The 21427-nt window shown below is 43.9% G+C and overlaps 4 non-coding genes across 4 annotated transcripts; all 4 read right to left on the bottom strand.

Annotated features, from left to right (window-relative positions):
- Positions 1–6778: 6778 nt before the first annotated feature.
- On the bottom strand, positions 6779–6851 carry trnav-aac (transfer RNA valine (anticodon AAC)). Its single transcript has one exon. It is a non-coding gene; the product is annotated as a tRNA-Val (tRNA).
- An 8626-nt stretch (positions 6852–15477) lies between these two features.
- trnav-aac (transfer RNA valine (anticodon AAC)) lies at positions 15478–15550 on the bottom strand. The gene has a single exon. It is a non-coding gene; the product is annotated as a tRNA-Val (tRNA).
- Positions 15551–18221: 2671 nt separating this feature from the next.
- Positions 18222–18294, bottom strand: trnav-aac (transfer RNA valine (anticodon AAC)). Its single transcript has one exon. It is a non-coding gene; the product is annotated as a tRNA-Val (tRNA).
- A 2674-nt stretch (positions 18295–20968) lies between these two features.
- Positions 20969–21041, bottom strand: trnav-aac (transfer RNA valine (anticodon AAC)). The gene has a single exon. It is a non-coding gene; the product is annotated as a tRNA-Val (tRNA).
- Between the last annotated feature and the right edge of the window lie 386 nt (positions 21042–21427).

Raw genomic sequence — 21427 nt, 5'->3', positions numbered from 1 at the left:
GTAGAGGAACAAAGGTAACTGGGATTGCTTGTCCACAGATCCCTGAAGGTAGCTGGCCAGTTGGAAAAGTTGGTTAAGAAGTCATATGGAATGGTTGCATTTATTGGCAGAAGCAAGGAACAGAACAGCAAGTGGGTTATGCTAGAACTGTATAAAATTCTGGTTAGGCCACAGCTGGAGTACTGCGTGCAGTTCTGGTCACCGCATTGAAGGAAGAACGTGAATATGCTGGAGAGGGTACAGAGGAGATTTACGTAGATGTTGCCGGAGTGGAGCAACTTTGCTATGAGGACAGATTGGATAGGATGGGTTTGTTTTCCTTGGAACAGAGGAGGCTGATCGGCGACAGCATTGAGGTGTATAAAAATAGGAGGGGCCTAGATATTGTTGATTAAAAGGGTCTATTTCACATAGTGGAGTGGTCAACAACCAGGCTGCATAATTTAAAAGTAATTAGTGTCAGGGTTAAAGGGGATTTGAAGTGAACATTCTGCATGCAGATGTTTGTGGGGGTCTCAAACTCACTGCCTGAACGTGTGGTGCAGGCAGAAACCCTCACCACATTTAACAAGTTCTTAGATGTGCACATGAAATGCAATAAGGTGCAGGGCTACACACCTAAAACTGGGCATTTGTTAGCCGGTGCAGATACGATGGGCTTAAATGACTCCTTCCATGCTGTAAACCTCTATGATTATATAATTATCGGTTAGGATTACTTTCATGATGCAAAACGTGGCAATCAGATAATTAATGGTGTTTCCATTGAATAAGTGTTCGTGCAAGCTGGGGCTCGAACTCAGGAAGCTGAGATGAAGCATCTTATGAGGCTGCTGTTCGGTGTACGGGGAGCGTTGTCTCGAATGGTGGCATTTTGCAGCCCAGTGAAGGGCGGTAAACCGCTGTTTGATGCTGCATTCTCCGTTTTCCGCCGGCAGCGGCTGATTGGAGAGTGTGGGAGCGGAAGTTAGGGCTTGTCCCGCCCTCACTCACTCTGGAGCTGGGGAAGAGCGATGAGTCGATGGGTTTGTTTGTGGCTTTCATTTTCTGTTGTGAAGCGTGGTGGCGTGGCAGGATCCTTTAATAATCTCTCACAAGTGACCTGAATGCACGGAATGTGCAGCTTTGAGATATGGTTTCTCCAGCGTCAGGGCTGGAAACGGGAGGGAGTGAGAAACACTGTGTAGAATTTGAGTGTGGACAGAACTGTAGAGAGAAATCAGCAAATGGAACAGCATCGTGAGACACTGCACTCTGTTAATATTGAACCACTAATATGAATGATTTAATTTTATCGAATCATTAATTGAACACGTTTGCATAATGTTTCCACCCGGTTTCGAATGTGAGGCGAACGTGACAACGACTACACTACGGAAACGCTGTGCCATTAACATGGTTGGGAACATAACCAGAGCTTTAACCTCAACAGCTGGACTACACTTCTGGAGCTTGTGTGACGAGAATAGAATGGCGGTGCTATATTTAGCAAGGTTGTGAGTGTGGCAGGCATTGATCCCGTGTTTCTCTGCCTTTATACATAGGAACAGGAGTGGCCATTCCTCAGCAAGTGGTTAGAATCTGGAATACACTGCTCTAAAGGGCGGTGGAGTCAGACTCAATCTTATCTTTCAAAACGGAGTTGGATAAGTATCCGAATGAAACAAATTGCACAGCTGTGGGCAAATGACAGGGGTGGGACTTGTTGAGATTTGGCATGGGCTCGACGGGCTGCAACCATTCCCTTATTCTTTGATTCTGTAAGTTAGTGGAACATTTAATAGTGTGCATGTCAGCAGAATATTGAAAGGGACATGGATTCAGTCGGCACAACGACAGGTATCTGATTCAGAAGATTCGGGTGCACTAAAATTCGGGTTTAATGACTTTAAAAGCATCATTTTTGTTTTGTGAAGATTCGGTCAGAGAAATGTTTGGGAAAATAATTTTTTGCTGAAAAGGGCTCAGCACTTCATCTTCTTTTTGGCTGTTAGGGCCACACTTCTTTTCGATGGTATTCTTCCTGAATGTATATTTGCTTTTCTGTTTCACAATAAACGGTCCCTTGCACTACAGTCTCTCTCACTGTTTCCAGCGTCCCATGTACATGTTACCAGCAAGGAACATTTTGAAGCAGACTTCTAAAGCACAGTGTCCAAAATGGTTTATGGATTCAGAGGTAAAGTGCAGAGCACAGATAAGTTATTCAATTAAGGACTCTCCTTCAGTTAACATTTCTTTAGTTGTGCAAATGAAGATCATCAGTCAATTAATGATGTTTTCCCATGAAGGCAGGATAACATTTAATGATTATGCATTTTCTAAGTAAAAGCCCATGTGATTCAGGGCGAAGTGGCAAATTGGATCCAAATTTGGCTCAGAGGCAGGAAGCAAAGGGTAATGTTTGATGGGTGTTTTTGTGACTGGAAGGATGTTTCCAGTGGGGTTCCACAGTTTTCAGTGCCAGATCCATTGCTTTTTATGGTATTTATCAATGATCTAAACTTGAATATAGGTGTTATGATTACGAAGTTTTCAGGTGTTATTAAAATAGGCAGTGTGGTTGATAATGAAGAAGAAAGCTGGAGACTCCAGGAAGCTTTCAATCAACTGATAAGAGGGTAGAGCAGTAGAAAATGGAATTTAATCCAGAGATGTGAGAGATCGCGCATTTGTGGAGGGCTAACAAGGAAAGGGAATACACATCATCTGGTATGACATTGAGAAGTGTAGAGGAACAAAGGTAACTGGGATTGCTTGTCCACAGATCCCTGAAGGTAGCTGGCCAGTTGGAAAAGTTGGTTAAGAAGTCATATGGAATGGTTGCATTTATTGGCAGAAGCAAGGAAGAGAACAGCAAGTGGGTTATGCTAGAACTGTATACAATTCTGGTGAGGCCACAGCTGGAGTACTGCGTGCAGTTCTGGTCACCGCATTGAAGGAAGAACGTGAATACGCTGGAGAGGGTACAGAGGAGATTTATGTAGATGTTGCCGGGAATGGAGCAACTTTGCTATGAGGACAGATTGGATAGGATGGGTTTGTTTTCCTTGGAACAGAGGAGGCTGATGGGCGACAGCATTGAGGTGTATATAAATAGGAGGGGCCTAGATATTGTTGATTAAAAAGGTCTATTTCACATAGTGGAGTGGTCAACAACCAGGCTGCATAAATTAAAAGTAATTAGTGTTAGGGTTAAAGGGGATTTGAAGTGAACATTCTGCATACAGATGTTTGTGGGGGTCTCAAACTCACTGACTGAAAGTGTGGTGCAGGCAGAAACCCTCACCACATTTAACAAGTTCTTAGATGTGCACATGAAATGCAACAAGGTGCAGGGGTACACACCTAAAACTGTGCATTTGTTGGCCGGTGCAGATACGATGGGCTTAAATGACTCCTTCCATGCTGTAAACCTCTATGATTATATAGTTATCGGTTAGGATTACTTTCATGATGCAAAACGTGGCAATCAGATAATTAATGGTGTTTCCAGTGAAGAAGTGTTCGTGCAAGCTGGGGCTCGAACTCAGGAAGCTGAGATGAAGCATCTTATGAGGCTGCTGTTCGGTGTACGGGGAGCGTTCTCTCCAACGGTGACATTTTGCAGCCCAGTGAAGACCGGTAAACCGCTGTTTGATGCTGCATTCTCCGCTTTCCGCCGGCAGCGGCTGATTGGAGAGTGTGGGAGCGGAAGTTAGGGCTTGTCCCGCCCTCACTCACTCTGGAGCTGGGAAAGAGCGATTAGTCGATGAGTTTGTTTGTGGCTTTAATTTTCTGTTGTGAAGCGTGGTGGCGTGGCAGGATCCTTTAATAATCTCTCACAGCTGACCTGAATGCACGGAATGTGCAGCTTTGAGATATGGTTTCTCCAGCGTCAGGGCTGGAAACGGGAGGGAGTGAGAGACACTGTGTCGAATTTGAGTGTGAACAGAACTGTCGAGAGAATTCAGCAAATGGAACAGCATCGTGAGACACTGCACTCTGTTAACATTGAACCACTAATATGAATGATTTAATTTTATCTGATCATTAATTGAACACGTTTGCATTATGTTTCCACCCGGTTTCGAATGTGATGCGAACGTGACAACCACTACACGACGGAAACGCTGTGCCATTAACATGGTTGGGAACATAACCAGAGCTTTAACCTCAACAGCTGGACGACACTTCTGGAGCTTGTGTCACGAGAATAGAATGACGGTGCTATATTTAGCAAGGTTGTGAGTGTGGCAGGAATTGATCCCGTGTTTCTCTGCCTTTATACATAGGAACAGGAGTGGCCATTCCTCAGAAAGTGGTTAGAATCTGAAATACACTGCTCTAAAGGGCGGTGGAGTCAGACTCAATCTTATCTTTCAAAACGGAGTTGGATAAGTATCCGAATGAAACAAATTGCACAGCTGTGGGTAAATGACAGGGGAGTGAGACTTGTTGAGAGTTGGCATGGGCTCGACGGGCTGCAACCATTCCCTTATTCTTTGATTCTATAAGTTAGTGGAACATTTAATAGTGTGCATGTCAGCAGAATATTGAAAGGGACATGGATTCAGTCGGCACAACGACAGGTATCTGATTCAGAAGATTCGGGTGCACTAAAATTCGGGTTTAATGACTTTAAAAGCATCATTTTTGTTTTGTGAAGATTCGGTCAGAGAAATGTTTGGGAAAATAATTTTTTGCTGAAAAGGGCTCAGCACTTCATCTTCTTTTTGGCTGTTAGGGCCACACTTCTTTTTGATGGTATTCTTCCTGAATGTATATTTGCTTTGCTGTTTCACAATAACCGGTCCCTTGCACTACAGTCTCTCTCACTGTTTCCAACGTCCCATGTACATGTTACCAGCAAGGAACATTTTGAAGCAGACTTCTAAAGCACAGTGTCCAAAATGGTTTATGGATTCAGAGGTAAAGTGCAGAGCACAGATAAGTTATTCAATTAAGGACTCTCCTTCAGTTAACATTTCTTTAGTTGTGGAAATGAAGATCATCAGTCAATTAATGATGTTTTCCCATGAAGGCAGGATAACATTTAATGATTATGCATTTTCTAAGTAAAAGCCCATGTGATTCAGGGCGAAGTGGCAAATTGGATCCAAATTTGGCTCAGAGGCAGGAAGCAAAGGGTAATGTTTGATGGGTGTTTTTGTGACTGGAAGGATGTTTCCAGTGGGGTTCCACAGTTTTCAGTGCCAGATCCATTGCTTTTTATGGTATTTATCAATGATCTAAACTTGAATATAGGTGTTATGATTCCGAAGTTTTCAGGTGTTATTAAAATAGGCAGTGTGGTTGATGATGAAGAAGAAAGCTGGAGACTCCAGGAAGATATCAATCAACTGATAAGAGGGTAGAGTAGTAGCAAATGGAATTTAATCCAGATATGTGAGAGATCGCGCATTTGTGGAGGGCTAACAAGGAAAGGGAATACACATCAACTGGTATGACATTGAGAAGTGTAGAGGAACAAAGGTAACTGGGATTGCTTGTCCACAGATCCCTGAAGGTAGCTGGCCAGTTGGAAAAGTTGGTTAAGAAGTCATATGGAATGGGTGGCAGAAGCAAGGAACAGAACAGCAAGTGGGTTATGCTAGAACTGTATAAAATTCTGGTTAGGCCACAGCTGGAGTACTGCGTGCAGTTCTAGTCACCGCATTGAAGGAAGGGCGTGAATACGCTGGAGAGGGTACAGAGGAGATTTACGTAGATGTTGCCGGGAGTGGAGCAACTTTGCTATGAGGACAGATTGGATTGGATGGGTTTGTTTTCCTTGGAACAGAGGAGACTGAAGGGCGACAGCATTGAGGTTTATAAAAATAGGAGGGGCCTAGATATTGTCGATTGAAAGGTTCTATTTCACAGAGTGGAGTGGTCAACAACCAGGCTGCATAATTTAAAAGTAATTAGTGTCAGGGTTAAAGGGGATTTGAAGTGAACATTCTGCATGCAGATGTTTGTGAGGGTCTCAAACTCACTGCCTGAAAGTGTGGTGCAGGCAGAAACCATCACCACATTTAACAAGTTCTTAGATGTGCACATGAAATGCAATAAGGTGCAGGGGTACACGCCTCAAACTGGGCATTTGTTGGCCGGTGCAGATACGATGGGCTCAAAATGACTCCTTCCAAGCTGTAAACCTCTATGATTAGAAATTATCGGTTAGGATTACTTTCATGATGCAAAACGTGGCAATCAGATAATTAATGGTGTATCCAGTGAAGAAGTGTTCGTGCAAGACTGGGGCTCGAACTCAGGAAGCTGAGATGAAGCATCTTATGAGGCTGCTGTTCGGTGCACGGGGAGCGTTGTCTCGAACGGTGGCATTTTGCAGCCCAACGAAGGGCGGTAAACCGCTGTTTGATGCTGCATTTTCCGCTTTCCGCCGGCAGCGGCTGATTGGAGAGTGTTGGAGCGGAAGTTAGGGCTTGTCCCGCCCTCACTCACTCTGGAGCTGGGGAATAGCGATTAGTCGATGGGTTTGTTTGTGGCTTGAATTTTCTGTTGTGAAGCGTGGCGGCATGGCAGGATCCTTTAATAATCTCTCACAGCTGACCTGAATGCACGGAATGTGCAGCTTCGAGATATGGTTTCTCCAGCGTCAGTGCTGGAAACGGGAGGGAGTGAGAGACATTGTGCAGAATTTGAGAGTGTACAGAACTGTAGAGAGAAATCAGCAAATGGAAAAGCATCGTGAGCTACTGTACTCTGTTAATATTGAGCCACTAATATGAATGATTTAATTTTATCTAATCATTAATTGAACACGTTTGCATAATGCTTCCGCCCGGTTTCGAACCGGGCACCTTGCGCATGTTAGGCGAACGTGATAACCACTACACTACGGAAACGCCGTGGCAGTAACACCGTGGGGAACATAACCAGAGCTTTAACCTCAACAGCTGGACTACACTTCTGGAGCTTGTGTCACGAGAATAGAATGACGGTTCTATATTTAGCAAGGTTGTGAGTGTGGCAGGAATTGATCCCGTGTTTCTCTGCCTTTATACATAGGAACAGGAGTGGCCATTCCTCAGCAAGTGGTTAGAATCTGGAATACACTGCTCTAAAGGGCGGTGGAGTCAGACTCAATCTTATCTTTCAAAACGGAGTTGGATAAGTATCCGAATGAAACAAATTGCACAGCTGTGGGTAAATGACAGGGGAGTGAGACTTGTTGAGAGTTGGCATGGGCTCGACGGGCTGCAACCATTCCCTTATTCTTTGATTCTATAAGTTAGTGGAACATTTAATAGTGTGCATGTCAGCAGATAATTGAAAGGGACATGGATTCAGTCGGCACAACGACAGGTATCTGATTCAGAAGATTCGGGTGCACTAAAATTCGGGTTTAATGACTTTAAAAGCATCATTTTTGTTTTGTGAAGATTCGGTCAGAGAAATGTTTGGGAAAATAATTTTTTGCTGAAAAGGGCTCAGCACTTCATCTTCTTTTTGGCTGTTATGGCCACACTTATTTTCGATGGTATTCTTCCTGAATGTATATTTGCTTTGCTGTTTCAAAATAACCGGTCCCTTACTCTACAGTCTCTCGCACTGTTTCCAACGTCTCATGTACATGTTACCAGCAATGAACATTTTGAAGCACACTTCTAAAGCACAGTGTCCAAAATGGTTTATGGATTCAGAGGTAAAGTGCAGAGCACAGATAAGTTATTCAATTAAGGACTCTCCTTCAGTTAACATTTCTTTACTTGTGCAAATGAAGATCATCAGTCAATTAATGATGTTTTCCCATGAAGGCAGGATAACATTTAATGATTATGCATTTTCTAAGTAAAAGCCCATGTGTTTCAGGGCAAAGTGGCAAATTGGATCCAAATTTGGCTCAGAGGCAGGAAGCAAAGGGTAATGTTTGATGGGTGTTTTTGTGACTGGAAGGATGTTTCCAGTGGGGTTCCACAGTTGTCAGTGCCAGATCCATTGCTTTTTATGGTATTTATCAATGATCTAAAGTTGAATATAGGTGTTATGATTACAAAGTTTTCAGGTGTTATTAAAATAGGCAGTGTGGTTGATAATGAAGAAGAAAGCTGGAGACTCCAGGAAGATATCAATCAACTGATAAGGGGGTAGAGCAGCGGCAAATGTAATTCAATCCAGAGATGTGAGAGATCGTGCATTTGTGGAGGGCTAACAAGGAAAGGGAATACACATCAACTGGTATGACATTGAGAAGTGTAGAGGAACAAAGGTAACTGGGATTGCTTGTCCACAGATCCCTGAAGGTAGCTGGCCAGTTGGAAAAGTTGGTGAAGAAGTCATATGGAATGGTTGCATTTATTGGCAGAAGCAAGGAACAGAACAGCAAGTGGGTTATGCTAGAACTGTATAAAATTCTGGTTAGGCCACAGCTGGAGTACTGCGTGCAGTTCTGGTCACCGCATTGAAGGAAGAACGTGAATACGCTGGAGAGGGTACAGAGGAGATTTACGTAGATGTTGCCGGAGTGGAGCAACTTTGCTATGAGGACAGATTGGATAGGATGGGTTTGTTTTCCTTGGAACAGAGGAGGCTGATGGGCGACAGCATTGAGGTGTATAAAAATAGGAGGGGCCTAGATATTGTTGATTAAAAGGGTCTATTTCACATAGTGGAGTGGTCAACAACCAGGCTGCATAATTTAAAAGTAATTAGTTTCAGGGTTAAAGGGGATTTGAAGTGAACATTCTGCATGCAGATGTTTGTGGGGGTCTCAAACTCACTGCCTGAACGTGTGGTGCAGGCAGAAACCCTCACCACATTTAACAAGTTCTTAGATGTGCACATGAAATGCAATAAGGTGCAGGGCTACACACCTAAAACTGGGCATTTGTTGGCCGGTGCAGATACGATGGGCTTAAATGACTCCTTCCATGCTGTAAACCTCTATGATTATATAATTATCGGTTAGGATTACTTTCATGATGCAAAACGTGGCAATCAGATAATTAATGGTGTTTCCATTGAAGAAGTGTTCGTGCAAGCTGGGGCTCGAACTCAGGAAGCTGAGATGAAGCATCTTATGAGGCTGCTGTTCGGTGTACGGGGAGCGTTGTCTCGAATGGTGGCATTTTGCAGCCCAGTGAAGGGCGGTAAACCTCTGTTTGATGCTGCATTCTCCGTTTTCCGCCGGCAGCGGCTGATTGGAGAGTGTGGGAGCGGAAGTTAGGGCTTGTCCCGCCCTCACTCACTCTGGAGCTGGGGAAGAGCGATGAGTCGATGGGTTTGTTTGTGGCTTTCATTTTCTGTTGTGAAGCGTGGTGGCGTGGCAGGATCCTTTAATAATCTCTCACAAGTGACCTGAATGCACGGAATGTGCAGCTTTGAGATATGGTTTCTCCAGCGTCAGGGCTGGAAACGGGAGGGAGTGAGAAACACTGTGTAGAATTTGAGTGTGGACAGAACTGCAGAGAGAAATCAGCAAATGGAACAGCATCGTGAGACACTTCACTCTGTTAATATTGAACCACTAATATGAATGATTTAATTTTATCGAATCATTAATTGAACACGTTTGCATAATGTTTCCACCCGGTTTCGAATGTGAGGCGAACGTGACAACGACTACAGTACGGAAACGCTGTGCCATTAACATGGTTGGGAACATAACCAGAGCTTTAACCTCAACAGCTGGACTACACTTCTGGAGCTTGTGTCACGAGAATAGAATGACGGTGCTATATTTCGCAAGGTTGTGAGTGTGGCAGGAATTGATCCCGTGTTTCTCTGCCTTTATACATAGGAACAGGAGTGGCCATTCCTCAGCAAGTGGTTAGAATCTGGAATACACTGCTCTAAAGGGCGGTGGAGTCAGACTCAATCTTATCTTTCAAAACGGAGTTGGATAAGTATCCGAATGAAACAAATTGCACAGCTGTGGGTAAATGACAGGGGAGTGAGACTTGTTGAGATTTGGCATGGGCTCGACGGGCTGCAACCATTCCCTTATTCTTTGATTGTATAAGTTAGTGGAACATTTAATAGTGTGCATGTCAGCAGAATATTGAAAGGGACATGGATTCAGTCGGCACAACGACAGGTATCTGATTCAGAAGATTCGGGTGCACTAAAATTCGGGTTTAATGACTTTAAAAGCATCATTTTTGTTTTGTGAAGATTCGGTCAGAGAAGTGTTTGGGAAAATAATTTTTTGCTGAAAAGGGCTCAGCACTTCATCTTCTTTTTGGCTGTTAGGGCCACACTTCTTTTCGATGGTATTCTTCCTGAATGTATATTTGCTTTTCTGTTTCACAATAACCGGTCCCTTGCACTACAGTCTCTCTCACTGTTTCCAACGTCCCATGTACATGTTACCAGCAAGGAACATTTTGAAGCAGACTTCTAAAGCACAGTGTCCAAAATGGTTTATGGATTCAGAGGTAAAGTGCAGAGCACAGATAAGTTATTCAATTAAGGACTCTCCTTCAGTTAACATTTCTTTAGTTGTGCAAATGAAGATCATCAGTCAATTAATGATGTTTTCCCATGAAGGCAGGATAACATTTAATGATTATGCATTTTCTAAGTAAAAGCCCATGTGATTCAGGGCGAAGTGGCAAATTGGATCCAAATTTGGCTCAGAGGCAGGAAGCAAAGGGTAATGTTTGATGGGTGTTTTTGTGACTGGAAGGATGTTTCCAGTGGGGTTCCACAGTTGTCAGTGCCAGATCCATTGCTTTTTATGGTATTTATCAATGATGTAAACTTGAATATAGGTGTTATGATTACGAAGTTTTCAGGTGTTATTAAAATAGGCAGTGTGGTTGATAATGAAGAAGAAAGCTGGAGACTCCAGGAAGCTTTCAATCAACTGATAAGAGGGTAGAGCAGTAGCAAATGGAATTTAATCCAGAGATGTGAGAGATCGCGCATTTGTGGAGGGCTAACAAGGAATGGGAATACACATCATCTGGTATGACATTGAGAAGTGTAGAGGAACAAAGGTAACTGGGATTGCTTGTCCACAGATCCCTGAAGGTAGCTGGCCAGTTGGAAAAGTTGGTTAAGAAGTCATATGGAATGGTTGCATTTATTGGCAGAAGCAAGGAAGAGAACAGCAAGTGGGTTATGCTAGAACTGTATAAAATTCTGGTGAGGCCACAGCTGGAGTACTGCGTGCAGTTCTGGTCACCGCATTGAAGGAAGAACGTGAATACGCTGGAGAGGGTACAGAGGAGATTTATGTAGATGTTGCCGGGAATGGAGCAACTTTGCTATGAGGACAGATTGGATAGGATGGGTTTGTTTTCCTTGGAACAGAGGAGGCTGATGGGCGACAGCATTGAGGTGTATATAAACAGGAGGGGCCTAGATATTGTTGATTAAAAGGGTCTATTTCACATAGTGGAGTGGTCAACAACCAGGCTGCATAATTTAAAAGTAATTAGTGTAAGGGTTAAAGGGGATTTGAAGTGAACATTCTGCATACAGATGTTTGTGGGGGTCTCAAACTCACTGCCTGAAAGTGTGGTGCAGGCAGAAACCCTCACCACATTTAACAAGTTCTTAGATGTGCACATGAAATGAAACAAGGTGCAGGGGTACACACCTAAAACTGGGCATTTGTTGGCCGGTGCAGATACGATGGGCTTAAATGACTCCTTCCATGCTGTAAACCTCTATGATTATATAATTATCGGTAAGGATTACTTTCATGATGCAAAACGTGGCAATCAGATAATTAATGGTGTTTCCAGTGAAGAAGTGTTCGTGCAAGCTGGGGCTCGAACTCAGGAAGCTGAGATGAAGCATCTTATGAGGCTGCTGTTCGGTGTACGGGGAGCGTTGTCTCGAACGCTGGCATTTTGCAGCCCAGTGAAGAGAAGCAAACCGCTGTTTGATGCTGCATTCTCCGCTTTCCGCCGGCAGCGGCTGATTGGAGAGTGTGGGAGCGGAAGTTAGGGCTTGTCCCGCCCTCACTCACTCTGGAGCTGGGAAAGAGCGATTAGTCGATGGGTTTGTTTGTGGCTTTAATTTTCTGTTTTGAAGCGTGGTGGCGTGGCAGGATCCTTTAATAATCTCTCACAGCTGACCTGAATGCACGGAATGTGCAGCTTTGAGATATGGTTTCTCCAGCGTCAGGGCTGGAAACGGGAGGGAGTGAGAGACACTGTGTAGAATTTGAGTGTGTACAGAACTGCAGAGAGAAATCAGCAAATGGAACAGCATCGTGAGACACTGCACTCTGTTAATATTGAACCACTAATATGAATGATTTAATTTTATCTCATCATTAATTGAACACGTTTGCATAATGTTTCCGCCAGGTTTCCAAGCGGGAACCTTTCGCGTGTGAGGCGAACGTGATAACCACTACACTACGGAGACGCTGTTGCAGTAACATTGTTGGGAACATAACCAGAGCTTTAACCTCAACAGCTGGACTACACTTCTGGAGCTTGTGTCACGAGAATCGAATAACGGTGCTACATTTAGCAAGGTTGTTAGTGTGGCAGGAATTGATCCCGTGTTTCTCTGCCTTTATACATAGGAACAGGAGTGGCCATTCCTCAGCAAGTGGTTAGAATCTGGAATACACTTCTCTAAAGGGCGGTGGAGTCAGACTCAATCTTATCTTTCAAAACAGATTTGGATAAGTATCCGAATGAAAAAAATTGCACAGCTGTGGGTAAATGACAGGGGCGTGAGATTTGTTGAGAGTTGGCATGGGCTCGACGGGCTGCATCCATTCCCTTATTCTTTGATTCTATAAGTAAGTGGCACATTTAATAGTGTGCATGTCAGCAGAATATTGAAAGGGACATGGATTCAGTCGGCACAACGAGAGGCATCTGATTCAGAAGATACGGGTGCACGAAAATTCCGGTTTAATGACTTTAAAAGCATCATTTTTGTTTTGTGAAGATTCGGTCAGAGAAATGTTTGGGAAAAGAATTTTTTGCTGAAAAGGACTCAGCACTTCATCTTCTTTTTGGCTGTTAGTGCCACACTTCTTTTCGATGGTATTCTTCCAGAATGTATATTTTCTTTGCTGTTTCACAATAAACAGTCCCTTGCACTACAGTCTATCTCACTGTTTCCAAAGTCCCATGTACATGTTACCAGCAATGAACATTTTGAAGCAGGCAGAAACCCTCACCACATTTAACAAGTTCTTAGATGTGCACATGAAATGCAATAAGGTGCAGGGGTGCATACATAAAACTGGGCATTTGTTGGCCGGTGCAGATACGATGGGCTTAAATGACTCCTTCCATGCTGTAAACCTCTATGATTATATAATTATCGGTTAGGATTACTTTCATGATGCAAAACGTGGCAATCAGATAATGAATGGTGTTTCCAGTGAAGAAGTGTTCGTGCAAGCTGGGGCTCGAACTCAGGTAGCTGAGATGAAGCATCTTATGAGGCTGCTGTTCGGTGCACGGGGAGCGTTGTCTCGAACGGTGGCATTTTGCAGCCCAGTGAAGGGCGGTAAACCGCTGTTTGATGCTGCATTCTCCGCTTTCCGCCGGCAGCGGCTGATTGGAGAGTGTGGGAGCGGAAGTAAGGGCTTGTCCCGCCCTCACTCACTCTGGAGCTGGGGAAGAGCGATTAGTCGATGGGTTTGTTTGTGGCTTTAATTTTCTGTTGTGAAGCGTGGTGGTGTGGCAGGATGCTTCAATAATCTCTCACAGCTGACCTGAATGCACGGAATGTGCAGCTTTGAGATATGGTTTCTCCAGCGTCAGGGCTGGAAACGGGAGGGAGTGAGAGACACTGTGTAGAATTTGAGTGTGTCCAGAACTGTAGAGAGAAATCAGCAAATGGAACAGCATCGTGAGACACTGCACTCTGTTAATATTGAACCACTAATATGAATGATTTAATTTTATCTCATCATTAATTGAACACGTTTGCATAATGTTTCCGCCAGGTTTCGAAGCGGGAACCTTTCGCGTGTGAGGCGAACGTGATAACCACTACACTACGGAGACGCTGTTGCAGTAACATTGTTGGGAACATAACCAGAGCTTTAACCTCAACAGCTGGACTACACTTCTGGAGCTTGTGTCACGAGAATCGAATAACGGTGCTACATTTAGCAAGGTTGTTAGTGTGGCAGGAATTGATCCCGTGTTTCTCTGCCTTTATACATAGGAACAGGAGTGGCCATTCCTCAGCAAGTGTTTAGAATCTGGAATACACTTCTCTAAAGGGCGGTGGAGTCAGACTCAATCTTATCTTTCAAAACAGATTTGGATAAGTATCCGAATGAAAAAAATTGCACAGCTGTGGGTAAATGACAGGGGCGTGAGATTTGTTGAGAGTTGGCATGGGCTCGACGGGCTGCATCCATTCCCTTATTCTTTGATTCTATAAGTTAGTGGCACATTTAATAGTGTGCATGTCAGCAGAATATTGAAAGGGACATGGATTCAGTCGGCACAACGAGAGGCATCTGATTCAGAAGATACGGGTGCACGAAAATTCCGGTTTAATGACTTTAAAAGCATCATTTTTGTTTTGTGAAGATTCGGTCAGAGAAATGTTTGGGAAAAGAATTTTTTGCTGAAAAGGACTCAGCACTTCATCTTCTTTTTGGCTGTTAGGGTCACACTTCTTTTCGATGGTATTCTTCCAGAATGTATATTTTCTTTGCTGTTTCACAATAAACAGTCCCTTGCACTACAGTCTATCTCACTGTTTCCAAAGTCCCATGTACATGTTACCAGCAATGAACATTTTGAAGCAGGCAGAAACCCTCACCACATTTAACAAGTTCTTAGATGTGCACATGAAATGCAATAAGATGCAGGGGTGCATACATAAAACTGGGCATTTGTTGGCCGGTGCAGATACGATGGGCTTAAATGACTCCTTCCATGCTGTAAACCTCTATGATTATATAATTATCGGTTAGGATTACTTTCATGATGCAAAACGTGGCAATCAGATAATTAATGGTGTTTCCAGTGAAGAAGTGTTCGTGCAAGCTGGGGCTCGAACTCAGGTAGCTGAGATGAAGCATCTTATGAGGCTGCTGTTCGGTGTACGGGGAGCGTTGTCTGGAACGGTGGCATTTTGCAGCCCAGTGAAGGGCGGTAAACCGCTGTTTGATGCTGCATTCTCCGCTTTCCGCCGGCAGCGGCTGATTGGAGAGTGTGGGAGCGGAAGTTAGGGCTTGTCCCGCCCTCACTCACTCTGGAGCTGGGGAAGAGCGATTAGTCGATGGGTTTGTTTGTGGCTTTAATTTTCTGTTGTGAAGCGTGGTGGCGTGGCAGGATGCTTCAATAATCTCTCACAGCTGACCTGAATGCACGGAATGTGCAGCTTTGAGATATGGTTTCTCCAGCGTCAGGGCTGGAAACGGGAGGGCGTGAGAGACACTGTGTAGAATTTGAGTGTGAACAGAACTGTAGAGAGAAATCAGCAAATGGAACAGCATCGTGAGACACTGCACTCTGTTAACATTGAACCACTAATATGAATGATTTAATTTTATCTAACAATTAATTGAACACGTTTGCATAATGTTTCCGCCCGGTTTCGAACCGGGGACCTTTCGCGTGTTAGGCGAACGTGATAACCACTACACTACGGAAACGCTGTTGCAGTAACGTTGTTGGGAACATAACCAGAGCTTTAACCTCAACAGCTGGACTTCTGGAGCTTGTGTCACGAGAATCGAATAACGGTGCTATATTTAGCTAGGTGGTGAGTGTGGCAGGGATTGATCCCGTGATTCTCTGCCTTTATACATAGGAACAGGAGTGGCCATTCCTCAGCAAGTGGATAGAATCTGGAATACACTTCTCTAAAGGGCGGTGGAGTCAGACTCAATCTTAACTTTCAAAACGGAGTTGGATAAGTATCCGAATGAAAAAAATTGCACAGCTGTGGGTAAATGACAGGGGAGTGAGATTTGTTGAGAGTTGGCATGGGCTCGACGGGCTGCAACCATTCCCTTATTCTTTGATTCTATAAGTTCGTGGCACATTTAATAGTGTGCATGTCAGCAGAATATTGAAAGGGACATGGATTCAGTCGGCACAACGAGAGGCATCTGATTCAGAAGATTCGGGTGCACGAAAATTCGGGTTTAATGCCTTTAAAAGCATCATTTTTGTTTTGTGAAGATTCGGTCAGAGAAATGTTTGGGAAAATAATTTTTTGCTGAAAAGGGCTCAGCACTTCATCTTCTTTTTGGCTGTTAGGGCCACACTTCTTTTCGATGGTATTCTTCCAGAATGTATATTTTCTTTGCTGTTTCACAATAACCAGTCCCTTGCACTACAGTCTATCTCACTGTTTCCAACGTCCCATGTACATGTTACCAGCAAGGAACATTTTGAAGCAGACTTCTAAAGCACAGTGTCCAAAATGGTTTATGGATTCAGAGGTAAAGTGCAGAGCACAGATAAGTTATTCAATTAAGGACTCTCCTTCAGTTAACATTTCTTTAGTTGTGCAAATGAAGATCATCAGTCAATTAATGATGTTTTCCCATGAAGGCAGGATAACATTTAATGATTATGCATTTTCTAAGTAAAAGCCCATGTGATTCAGGGCGAAGTGGCAAATTGGATCAAAATTTGGCTCAGAGGCAGGAAGCAAAGGGTAATGTTTGCTGGGTGTTTTTGTGACTGGAAGGATGTTTCCAGTGGGGTTCCACAGTTTTCAGTGCCAGATCCATTGCTTTTTATGGTATTTATCAATGATCTAAACTTGAATATAGGTGTTATGATTACGAAGTTTTCAGGTGTTATTAAAATAGGCAGTGTGGTTGATAATGAAGAAGAAAGCTGGAGACTCCAGGAAGATATCAATCAACTGATAAGGGGGTAGAGCAGTGGCAAATTGAATTTAATCGAGAGATGTGAGAGATCGCGCATTTGTGGAGGGCTAACCAGGAAAGGGAATACACATCAAGTGGTATGATATTGAGAAGTGTAGAGGAACAAAGGTAACTGGGATTGCTTGTCCACAGATCCCTGAAGGAAGCTGGCCAGTTGGAAAAGTTGGTTAAGAAGTCATATGGAATGGTTGCATTTATTGGCAGAAGCAAGGAACAGAACAGCAAGTGGGTTATGCTAGAACTGTATAAAATTCTGGTTAGGCCACAGCTGGAGTACTGCGTGCTGTTCTGGTCACCGCATTGAAGGAAGAACGTGAATACGCTGGAGAGGGTACAGAGGAGATTTACGTAGATGTTGCCGGGAGTGGAGCAACTTTGCTATGAGGACAGATTGGATAGGATGGGTTTGTTTTCCTTGGAACAGAGGAGGCTGATGGGCGACAGCATTGAGGTGTATAAAAATAGGAGGGGCCTAGATATTGTTGATTAAAAGGGTCTATTTCACATAGTGGAGTGGTCAACAACCAGGCTGCATAATATAAAAGTAATTAGTGTAAGTGTTAAAGGGGACTTGAAGTGAACATTCTGAATGCAGATGTTTGTGGGGGTCTGAAACTCACTGCCTGAAAGTGTGGTGCAGGCAGAAACCCTCACTACATTTAACCAGTTCTTAGATGTGCACATGAAATGCAATAAGGTGCAGGTGTACACAACTAAAACTGGGCATTTGTTGGCCGGTGCAGATAGGATGGGCTTAAATGACTCCTTCCATGCTGTAAACCTCTATGATTATATAATTATCGGTTAGGATTACTTTCATGATGCAAAACGTGGCAATCAGATAATTAATGGTGTTTCCATTGAAGAAGTGTTCGTGCAAGCTGGGGCTCGAACTCAGGAAGCTGAGATGAAGCATCTTATGAGGCTGCTGTTCGGTGTACGGGGAGCGTTCTCTCGAACGCTGGCATTTTGCAGCCCAGTGAAGGGCGGTAAACCGCTGTTTGATGCTGCATTCTAGGCTTTCCGCAAGGCAGCGGCTGATTGGAGAGTGTGGGAGCGGAAGTTAGGGCTTGTCCCGCCCTCACTCACTCTGGAGCTGGGAAAGAGCGATTAGTCGATGGGTTTGTTTGTGGCTATAATTTTCTGTTGTGAAGCGTGGTGGCATGGCAGGATCCTTTAATAATCTCTCACAGCTGACCTGAATGCACGGAATGTGCAGCTTTGAGATATGGTTTCTCCAGCGTCAGGGCTGGAAACGGGAGGGAGTGAGAGACACTGTGCAGAATTTGAGTGTGAACAGAACTGCAGAGAGAAATCAGCAAATGGAACATCATCGTGAGACACTGCACTCTGTTAACATTGAACCACTAATATGAATGATTTAATTTTATCTTATCATTAATTGAACACGTTTGCATAATGTTTCCGCCCGGTTTCGAACCGGGGACCTGTCGCGTGTTAGGCGAACGTGATAACCACTACACTACGGAAACGCTGTGGCAGTAACATTGTTGGGAACATAACCAGAGCGTTAACCTCAACAGCTGGACGACACTTCTGGAGCTTGTGTCAGGAGAAGAGAATAACGGTGCGAGATTTAGCAAGGTTGTGAGTGTGGCAGGAATTGATCCCGTGTTTCTCTGCCTTTATACATAGGAACAGGAGTGGCCATTCCTCAGCAAGTGGTTAGAATCTGGAATACACTTCTCTAAAGGGCGGTGGAGTCAGACTCAATCTTATCTTTTAAAACGGAGTTGTATAAGTATCCGACTGAAAGAAATTGCACAGCTGCGGGTAAATGACAGGGGAGTGAGACTTGTTGAGAGTTGGCATGGGCTCGACGGGTTGCAACCATTCCCTTATTCTTTGATTCTATAAGTTAGTGGCACATTTAATAGTGTGCATGTCAGCAGAATATTGAAAGGGACATGGATTCAGTCGGCACAACGAGAGGCATCTGATTCAGAAGATTCGGGTGCACGAAAATTCGGGTTTAATGACTTTAAAAGCATCATTTTTGTTTTGTGAAGATTCGGTCAGAGAAATGTTTGGGAAAAGAATTTTTTGCTGAAAAGGGCTCAGCACTTCATCTTCTTTTTGGCTGTTAGGGCCACACTTCTTTTCGATGGTATTCTTCCAGAATGTATATTTTCTTTGCTGTTTCACAATAACCAGTCCCTTGCACTACAGTCTATCTCATTGTTTCCAACATCCCATGTACATGTTACCAGCAAGGAACATTTGGAAACAGACTTCTAAAGCACAGTGTCCAAAATGGTTTATGGATTCAGAGGTAAAGTGCAGAGCACAGATAAGTTATTCAATTAAGGACTCTCCTTCAGTTAACATTTCTTTAGTTGTGCAAATGAAGATCATCAGTCAATTAATGATGTTTTCCCATGAAGGCAGGATAACATTTAATGATTATGCATTTTCTAAGTAAAAGCCCATGTGATTCAGGGCGAAGTGGCAAATTGGATCCAAATTTGGCACAGAGGCAGGAAGCTAAGGGTAATGTTTGATGGGTGTTTTTGTGACTGGAAGGATGTTTCCAGTGGGGTTCCACAGTTTTCAGTGCCAGATCCATTGCTTTTTATGGTATTTATCAATGATCTAAACTTGAATATAGGTGTTATGATTACGAAGTTTTCAGGTGTTATTAAAATAGGCAGTGTGGTTGATAATGAAGAAGAAAGCTGGAGACTCCAGGAAGATATCAATCAACTGATAAGGGGGTAGAGCAGTGGCAAATTGAATTTAATCCAGAGATGTGAGAGATCGCGCATTTGTGGAGGGCTAACAAGGAAAGGGAATACACATCAACTGGTATGACATTGAGAAGTGTAGAGGAACAAAGGTAACTGGGATTGCTTGTCCACAGATCCCCGAAGGTAGCTGACCAGTTGGAAAAGTTGATTAAGAAGTCATATGGAATGGTTGCATTTATTGGCAGAAGCAAGGAACAGAACAGCAAGTGGGTTAGGCTAGAACTGTATAAAATTCTGGTTAGGCCACAGCTGGAGTACTGCGTGCAGTTCTGGTCACCGCATTGAAGGAAGAACGTGAATACGCTGGAGAGGGTACAGAGGAGATTTACGTAGATGTTGCCGGGAGTGGAGCAACTTTGCTATGAGGACAGATTGGATAGGATGGGTTTGTTTTCCTTGGAACAGAGGAGGCTGATGGGCGACAGCTTTGAGGTTTATAAAAATAGGAGGGGCCTAGATATTGTTGATGAAAAGGGTCTATTTCACAGAGTGGAGTGGTCAACAACCAGGCTGCATAATTTAAAAGTAATTAGTGTAAGTGTTAAAAGGGATTTGAAGTGAACATTCTGCATGCAGATGTGTGTGAGGGTCTCAAACTCACTGCCTGAAATGTGGTGCAGGCAGAAACCCTCACCACATTTAACCAGTTCTTAGATGTGCACATGAAATGCAATAAGGTGCAGGGGTACACACCTAAAACTGGGCATTTGTTGGCCGGTGCAGATACGATAGGCTTAAATGACTCCTTCCATGCTGTAAACCTCTATGATTATATAATTATCGGTTAGGATTACTTTCATGATGCAAAACGTGGCAATCAGATAATTAATGGTGTTTCCAGTGAAGAAGTGTTCGTGCAAGCTGGGGCTCGAACTCAGGAAGCTGAGATGAAGCATCTTATGAGGCTGCTGTTCGGAGCACGGGGAGCGTTGTCTCGAACGGTGGCATTTTGCAGCCCAGTGAAGGGCGGTAAACCGCTGTTTGATGCTGCATTCTCCGCTTTCCGCCAGCAGCGGCTGATTGGAGAGTGTGGGAGCGGAAGTTAGGGCTTGTCCCGCCCTCACTCACTCTGGAGCTGGGAAAGAGCGATTAGTCGATGGGTTTGTTTGTGGCTTTAATTTTCTGTTGTGAAGCGTGGTGGCGTGGCAGCATCCTTTAATAATCTCTCACAGCTGACCTGAATGCACGGAATGTGCAGCTTTGAGATATGGTTTCTCCAGCGTCAGGGCTGGAAACGGGAGGGAGTGAGAGACACTGTGTAGAATTTGAGTGTGAACAGAACTGTAGAGAGAAATCAGCAAATGGAACAGCACCGTGAGACACTGCACTCTGTTAACATTGAACCACTAATATGAATGATTTAATTTTATCTTATCATTAATTGAACACGTTTGCATAATGTTTCCGCCCGGTTTCGAACCGGGGACCTGTCGCGTGTTAGGCGAACGTGATAACCACAACACTACGGAAACGCTGTGGCAGTGACATTGTTGGGAACATAACCAGAGCGTTAACCTCAACAGCTGGACGACACTTCTGGAGCTTGTGTCAGGAGAAGAGAATAACGGTGCTAGATTTAGCAAGGTTGTGAGTGTGGCAGGAATTGATCCCGTGTTTCTCTGCCTTTATACATAGGAACAGGAGTGGCCATTCCTCAGCAAGTGGTTAGAATCTGGAATACACTTCTCTAAAGGGCGGTGGAGTCATACTCAATCTTATCTTTCAAAACGGAGTTGTATAAGTATCCGACTGAAAGAAATTGCACAGCTGCGGGTAAATCACAGGGGAGTGAGACTTGTTGAGAGTTGGCATGGGCTCGACGGGCTGCATCCATTCCCTTATTCTTTGATTCTATAAG

The sequence above is a fragment of the Pristiophorus japonicus genome, chromosome 3, assembly GCF_044704955.1.
Source record: "Pristiophorus japonicus isolate sPriJap1 chromosome 3, sPriJap1.hap1, whole genome shotgun sequence".
In the NCBI taxonomy this organism is placed as follows: domain Eukaryota; kingdom Metazoa; phylum Chordata; class Chondrichthyes; family Pristiophoridae; genus Pristiophorus; species Pristiophorus japonicus.
The sequence above is the reverse complement of the archived record's forward strand: the minus strand, read 5'-3'. Positions and strand labels throughout refer to the sequence as shown.